Source organism: Miscanthus floridulus, chromosome 11, assembly GCF_019320115.1.
Source record: "Miscanthus floridulus cultivar M001 chromosome 11, ASM1932011v1, whole genome shotgun sequence".
NCBI lineage: Eukaryota > Viridiplantae > Streptophyta > Magnoliopsida > Poales > Poaceae > Miscanthus > Miscanthus floridulus.
The window spans coordinates 19,304,566-19,313,202 of record NC_089590.1 but is presented as its reverse complement, the minus strand read 5'-3'; the positions used below and the strand labels follow the sequence as shown (position 1 = coordinate 19,313,202).

At 40.5% G+C, this 8,637-nt stretch overlaps 1 non-coding gene across 1 annotated transcript; it reads right to left on the bottom strand.

Annotated features, from left to right (window-relative positions):
- Positions 1-448: 448 nt before the first annotated feature.
- LOC136495114 (small nucleolar RNA R71) lies at positions 449-557 on the bottom strand. Its single transcript, XR_010768895.1, has one exon. It is a non-coding gene; the product is annotated as a small nucleolar RNA R71 (small nucleolar RNA).
- Between the last annotated feature and the right edge of the window lie 8,080 nt (positions 558-8,637).

Below are 8,637 nucleotides of genomic sequence, written 5' to 3'. Positions count from 1 at the left end.
ACTAAGGCTAAACTTAAGAAAGTTTCAGCTTTAGAATCGGAAGACAACCAGACAAGCTAGAGCTTAATACCAGTTTTCAAAGCCATGGCTAACAAGACTCTCCGTGAATTTTCTGCTCCAACTATGGCCAATATCCATACTAGACCGTTGGTCAGCATTGGAGACAATGCTTTTGTGCTCAAGCCAGATCTCATCAACATGGTGCAAGCTACCTAGTTTTGTGGAAAGGCACATGAAGATGCGAGTGCTAATCTCCAACACTTCATAGAGATCTGTAGCACTTTCAACATCAAAGGAGTTACTAGAGATGCCATTTTACTTTGCCTCTTCCTATTTTCACTTTTGGGGAAGGGAAAGCAATGGTTTTACGAGAACAAAGATAGAAATACCAAATAGGAAAACTACTCCACTACCTTTCTGGCAAAGTTCTTTCCCATGGGCAAGACCAATGCTCTGCATCGAAGAATTTCATGTTTTGAACAGCAACATGATGAATCTATCCCTGAGGCATGGGAACACATTCAAGACTATATATCAGAATGTCCTCATCATGGGATGGAGAATTGGCTACTCATGTAGACTTTCTACCACGGGTTGACAAACAGTACCCGTGTGAATATGGATGCTGCTGCTGGAGGTGCTTTCCTATCACTCACAATCCCAGGTGCAACAGCTCTCTTGGAGAAGATGGCCTCCAACCAAGGCTAGAATGAAGAACGTCTTTCGACCCACAAGAGAGGCGGAGGTATGCATCAACTCAAGGAGGTAGACATGCTATTTGCCAAGATGGATCTATTGATGAAGAGGCTTGAAGAATGAGCCAATGAGAAGCAAGAAATCATGCACATTCATGATTCCCGCATGATGTGTGAAGAATATGGAAACACTGGGCATTTAGGGAACAACTATCCTAAAACCCAAGAGGATGTGAACTTCATCATCAACAACAACTATCATCCTTAACAGAATTAAGGTTGGAATCAGCAACAGAGACCAAACTACCAAGGTAATTACCAAGGTAACTATCAAGGTAATAATTACAATAATTTTAGTAATCAACCACCCTTGAGAGAATTAATTTATGGTGAAGCTAAAATTATGGAGGGCTTATCTAGAAAACTAGCTTCCAATGATAAAATCTTAGAAAATATAAACAATAGAATGTATAGCTTCTCCTCTACTATTAAAAATCATCATAGCTTTAATAAAATGATAGAATCACAAATGGCTCAACTGACGGCTACTGTTCCTTCAACCAATAAAGGTAATATTACTGGGCAACTAGAAGATCTCAAGACTGCAAATCTTGTTGATGTCTACCATGCATGATACTACTACATAGAGCCATCAATAGGGTCTTAGAAAGATGAGTCCCTGCTCGTCAAGAAAGGTGATCCACGAAGACCTGACATCCCCATAGCTATTGGACCTCACATATTCCAAGAAGTTATCTATGACTTCGGATCAAGTGTCAACATCATGCCAAAAGTAATTTATGATAAAATTAATGAAGATACTTTGTTGTACACAAATATGCATTTGAAGCTTGCAGATCAGTTACTTTGCTACCCTAAGGGAATTCTTGAAGACATCTATGTACATGTGGGACAATCGTATGTTCTGGTAGACTTTGTGGTTTTGGAAACAGGTGGAGATATAAGGGCACCCATTATTCTGGGCCGACCTTTCTTGAGCACCACAAAAGCCATCATCTACATGGACAGTGCCAAAATCTGCTTCACAATCAAGGATAGAAAGGAGAAGTTCACTTTCAAGAACTGCATACACCACTCTCCTAGTCATCCACAATTGGCATATCTGCCCAAAGAGACAACAGTAAACAAAAAGAGAAACAACTGAAGAAGGAAGAATAGGGCCAGGCAATCAAGAGAAGAATCAGTGAAGATGATCAACACACTTAGATCATAGTATGACCACTCCTTGCTTCATCATTCCTTGCCAAGAAGGAAGATCCAGGCATATTGACAGTCGAGTGCATGATTGAACAAAGAATCTTCCACAACACCTTCTACGACACTGGATCGGCTGCCGACATATTGTCCAAGGTAACATATGACTATTTGTTTGGTGACAAACCTTTGTTTCCTGCATATATGCAATTGTAGATTGTAGACCAAACAATCTGATTTCCAAAAGGGATAGCAAAAGACATCATGGTTAAGATACAAGATTACTATGTCCTAGTTGACTTCATGATGTACCTATCATCCTTGGAAGACCATTCCTCAACACTACGAACATGATCATCTACATCGAATCGGGACAAATCCACTTCCAATTCCCTAGACAAAATGTATGATGCTATTTCAATAGTTATATGACTTATGAATAGCCAAAGAAGACCCACTCCAAGAGGAGACGTCTATCATCTCAACGACAAGGGAATCAATCCCCAAAGAATGAAGAAGAAGTAGAAGCTATGAAGGATGAGTCGACTATGCCAAAATCAACTCCACAGACCAAATAGGTGTGGACGGAAAAGTTGACATCATCATTAGAGTCACCATCACAAGAGGTGCAACCATCAAGGTCTCCATCTTCGGGACCGATAGATGCACCCAAAGAATAAACAAGACTAGAGAAGAGTCCTGTCCAAACGACTTAAAATCTGAACCCTCACTGGGAGGTAAAATTGATAGTTATCCATATTTATCCTTTAACATTGCATGAATTATTTTAACTTTAGCATATTTACTTTTCTGCGTTAGCATCACATTTAGAAAAGAAAACAAAAATTTCATCATCACTGCATTATAAATCCTAAGCCCCATGTGAATACTTTTTACGGTGTGTAAAAACCACAAGAATATTCACTGTGGTGGCATAAAAATAAAAATACCATGCATACATTTAGTTACATTTCATTGTATCAAAAAATCCAAAAATATTAGAATGACGTCCTGCTAAAATTGGGCCAAATCAAAAATCTTTCTAACTCTAAGAACGACTAACCCCTGGATGGCTGACCACTAATAGTTTTTATTCTAATTCATTCCATGAGTTTTGTTGTTCTTGTTGACATCTTAGCAGGATGATCAAAAGCAAGTTCACCTAGTCATCTTCATCTTGTTCCATCAAGAGTGCATCCTTTAAGAGAAACCCAACTTCTTAATGGATGAGAAGGACATCCACTAGCGAAACCATTCTGAGAAAAACCATGACAAAAACTAGCTTGGGGGAAGGGCATCCCTATTGGTATTTGTTAACGCAAACAGATAAATCTACAAGCGCACAAATACTGCTATAGCTTTCACCCGGAGTATTCCTAGGTATCGATTTCCATGGGGAATGTGAAGTGTACTAGAAAAGATCAAGGTCATCCAAAGAAGAAGTGTTTTTGTAGGTATAGAGGGGTTTTTTAAGGTTTTCCCAAGATCACTAGATAACCAAGATTTAGGCTTACTATACTTACTTCAGAGCAACAGTACCATTTTGATCCTTAAAAAGACTTGGAAGGGGAGATTAGGGTCAGGCTGCCAAAAAGCTCTACAGAAACACCAATCCGAACATGGGGGGATTACAATGTCTTGGTTAGAGCTATCACCTCTAGGGCTACCACAACTATCCATGGGATTGGGCGCAAACTCAAGTAAACACTAGCCTAGACACCATGTCTATGCTAACGATTACTACTCTAGCCCAAATTCTTAGACTAGAGCACTCGATCGAGCGGAGTTCCCATAATTAAGCAAAGCAACAACTAAACTTAGTTAAGTAGTAACCTTGAAAGTACCAAAATAAAACTTGGATATTACTCAAATCGAGTTGGCTCCGTAGAGGTACAAAGTGAGGAGGACCCGACAAACCCAGCTCCTTCGCTCTATTCCTCACCTCTCTTCCTCTTTTTCTCTATTAAAACTAGGTGTGAAGCACCTAGAGGGACACTACTAAAAAGGTGTGAAGATGAAGCTCAAGGTAGGTGTGTGTTGTAGATGAGGGTGCCCCTCTATTTATACAAGGAGCAAGGGCGGCGCTATGGCTATTCCTAGCGCAAAGTCCCTATCTCCACCGCCTCTGCATGCTCCCATGCCACCGCCTATCAAAGGGGTGGCCGAGAGGCGCCTATGGGTGGTCGGGTGACCCTAGGGGTTGGCCACCCCCTGACCAAGCCGCATCGCCATCCCCTTCATGTGGTGGGCTATGGGTCGGACATGGTTCGCTCCTCGATGGGTTTTTTGTCTAAATGAGTTGAGTTGATGGGCGTCTTTATTGTTCCTTTGCGCAAATCAGCATTGGAAAGCGCCTTTCGGTGAAATTTTCCATGCATTTGTGTTTATGTCCTGCAAAACAAATGAGAGCACCAAAACTTGTGGAACTTGTTAGATAAAATAATATTCTATTATGATGTAGCCTGAAATGTTGTCATTTTAATGTACTTTGGCGGGCAAAATATTGAGTTAAGGACCACCAACAAGCTCCCCCACACTTAGATCTTTGCTTGTCCTAAGGAAAGGTTAGAATAAAGTAAACATAAACTTGGCCGTTCAAGATATGAGACTACCATAACAATTATTCCAAAAATATACATCTTACTTGTGGGATATATTGCGTGTCTATCATATCGCCTTGAGTGGTTGAGAAATGGAACGACCCTGAAACAAGGTTATCTCTTCCCATTTTCACATCTTAGTCACTTGGAGTTTTTGTAACCTTTTGAAATAAAACATAGTTCACATATACTCCTCGAATGGTACTCTCAAATCGCTCAATGGTGTTTTGTTCCTCACCAAGGCATATCATAGCAATGCCTTTTTTGCTTCCTAGAGTCTCCTTCTCCTTCTGTTGAAAGGTAAGAAGTTTTATTCGAAGGGTGGCAATTAAAGAAAGAGGGAAGAAAGCAAGACAAAATTTGTCTTGAAGTTTATCCCAATTTCCATGAACACCTCCTATGGTATGAGCATACCATTATTTTGCACTTCCTAGAAGGGGAATGGAAATAATTTCCATTTAATGGTCTCATGTGTCATGCTAGAAATATGTAGGCAAGAGCATAGTTGTTCAAAATCCCGAAGCCGGGTATAAGGATTTTCATCCTCTTGCCCAGAGAAGGATTGCTCCCAAACCATAGCTATAGCACCTGGTTTTAAGAACAAAACTAGGTAAATCCCATATGTGTGCCCAAGATTTCAATTCACACATATAGTTACAAATGAAGGGGTAATATCAAAGATAATGCCTTTATTGCATAGCACATAAATATTTGTTACAGATGACATAGTCTTACTTTATAGTATATACTTTAACTCTATTCTTCTGGCGAAGTCTCCAACACCATAGGAATTGTCAACTGGTTGATCACCAGCCTAACACCACTTGGAAAACTCCACTGAAGAACCTCCATCTAGTACCCATCTGGGATTTTTGCCAAAGTATTGAAATAAAACAAGAGTAAGCTACTACCACTTAGCAAGCATAACATGAGGGAATGCACGCTTAAAAGGCTTGACATGGCTGAACTGCGGTAAGCACTTTTAGTTGGTCATATTTTATTATTAATCACAAGTTCTAAGTAATGCATAGGCTCCTGAGTTTGAATAATTAGAGATATCAACAATTTTTAATCATAACCCAAACCATCCAAGTAACCAACTATTCAGTAAGGATCTAGACCACTCATGTCCATGAGCACGGCTGGTATACTAGTTTTACAATCTATAGAGGTTGTACACTTTCACCATGGTTCATGTTGCCCATATGCCCAGGTTAACTACTCCCAAAACACTTCCAAGGTGAGCAGGCAGGGTACACTACGAAGCATTTCCCCAATCATTCTAATAAGGAGGAGCCGCTAAGGATTCCATCTCCCAAGTATTATGGAGTCATCTCCAAAAATGGCACTAATACTTGCAGCATAGTACACACCCTAGGGATGAGGCCCATACCTAGCCTGGTATGCCCCTCTTTCCCTTATGGTAAAATGCTACCAATTAGAAAGAGCAAGGTACTAGACTAAGACCAGAGCCATGTGGTCCTCATGGTAGTACTGTAAGTCCTAGGTTGCCACTTAAAGATGAGTCCTTATGGGGAGAAACTAGAGCACATAAGAAAAGGCCCAATGCTCTAGCCCTCTTGGTTCCATGCTGCTAAAAAGCATCTTTTAATACCAAGTTGCATATATCTTTAATTGTATTCTTTACTCAATATTAGTTGGAGCAAACTTAGCATACTATCCACATGCACAACCCATAGGTAAATCAAGGACAGGATAATCAATATCAAGGTAAATAGACTCCAAGCGGTTCATTAACATATGCATATGATTTGAGATTGCATTAAAGTGAATAGGTAACAAGGAGCCTCATATTATACGTGCCTTAATTCAAAGTATTGCTGCTGGTCTTGATCTTCAAAAAGTTGCTACAGATCACACGCACAAAACTCACTGTCTACATGAGATCAAACAGCACCACATATGCATCCATACACACATGCATAGCAAACAAATATAAGCTAATTAGAACAATACACCAAATAGTAGAAATAGAAGTTAAAAAGGTTTTAAAACTATTCTACGTGATGCTACGAGCACGCAGACGCGAGAATCACTCAAATCAGAGCCAAAACGAAGAAGTTATGAATTAAACCAGATTTCCTTCAGTAAAATAATAAATTAAATCTAACCTTGAATTTTAAAAGTTGAAAACATACTTAACAATAGTATGAACACGTAGATTATGGAATTATGAACTTAACACAAGTTGAATGGATCAAATTGGAGCTAAAACGTGAAAGTTATCGCCTATAGAAACAAGTGGCAAAACTGTAAATAGATGGAAACGTATTATGGATCTAAACTGAAGGAAACTATGTTTTCAAAATAAGTAAACGTATTCTAAAAATACGCTATGGACTGTAGGTTCTATTTAGCAGAAGCTTAGGGACTCTTTAGCAAAAATATAGGGACAACAGGTTTGAAAATAGGAAAGCGTGGGGTCTCCTTAGCAAAATATCAAATGAAGAGGTATCTTCTATTTTCAACGTTGATCCCGAATCGAATGGCTGTAGTGGCTCTAGGACTCCGGCTGGCCGAAATAGAGGGTCGCGTGGCGGTCGGCCATTGTGGACAACTAAGCTCGTTGGTGAAGCTCAGAAAATGGCCTAGGGTCCACGATTTGGGGAAAATACAGGGAGATAGAGCGGACAAAGAAGAGCTCACCAAGGGTATTTTCATTGACGGAGACGAGACACGGCTGGCGCAAGGCTCGACGGGCGGCAACAACTTCCTACAGATGGCCAACGGCTGTTAACGGGGCATAGAGAGCAAGGGAGAGCAAGGGGAGGGGCTATAAAGCTTCATTAGCTCAGCTCAAAGCTCAGAAATAGGTTTGGAATGGCAAAGGAGAAGCACCAAACGACGTCAATGGTGGCTACGGCCTTGCTCTGCTCATCACCAAGATCTAGGCGTGGTAGCATGGCTAGCTAGGGCAAGCTAGGGTGGAGGCGGCATATATCGAAAAGCAGAGCACGGCGGAGGCCTTGATGTCTTATAGGGACCTTAGCCTGCGGGTCACGCAAGATCCCAGGTGGATCGATTCAGGCGGCGGCAAATCCTCGGACAGAGTCCGGCACGGTCTCGGCTGGAGGTGAGGGACGCAGCTGAGATGTGGTCCCCATCCGTCAGTGTCATAGGGTAGAGGAAATGGTGTCTATGGCCGCTACTGGGCCATGGAGGGGAGACTAGGCCTGCAGCTTTGCTGGGTTGCTCGGGTCGGATTCAAGGGAGAGAAGGAAAAATCCTTTTTATTTTTCTAAACTAGTTTTCCAAAGCAATTTTGAGTACAAATTCAAATCAATTTGACATTTGATTTCGAACCACACAATACAAAAATAATATGCAATAGCATGAATGCACAACCATGTTGCTAAACTTATGATGAATTTTATTTTCAATAAAAATTATTATTTTCACTAGGTTTAAATGTACACAAAAATACATTATTAGATGAATTTAACTCTTTTTGAAGAAAAGCAAACTTTAGGGTGTTACAAACCTACCCCCCTTAAATTGAATCTTGTCCTCGAGTTTTAGAAGTTGTTGCCTCAAAGAGTTGTGGATACTCCACCTTTAGATCCTCTTCTCTTTCTGATGTAGCCTCTTTCTCTAAGTATCAATTCCATTGAACCTTGCACATCTTGATCACCTTACTCTGAGTAACTCTCTCAGTTGTTTCCAAGATCTTGACATGATACTCTTTGTAGGTAAGATCCTCCTTCAAATCGAGCTCCTCCAAAGGTATTTGTTCCTCTGGCACACGCTAACACTTCTTTAGTTGAGACACATGGAATACATCATGTACCCCAGACAAGCTCTCTAGCAATTCCAACTGATAAGCCACTTCTCTTTTTCTTTCTACAACTTTAAATGGACCAATATAGCGAGGCGCTATCTTGCCCTTCACATTAAACCACTTTATGCCTTTCATGGGTGACATTTTTAGATAGACATAATCTCTAGGTACAAATACCAACTCTCTTCTTTGGGTGTCAACATACCTCTTTTGCCTTTATTGTGCCACTCTAATGTTTTCTCTGATAGTCTGCACTTGCCTTTCAGCATCCTTGAGGATCTTAGGTCCAAACACTTGACTTTCTCCTATCTAATTCTAGAACAATGGA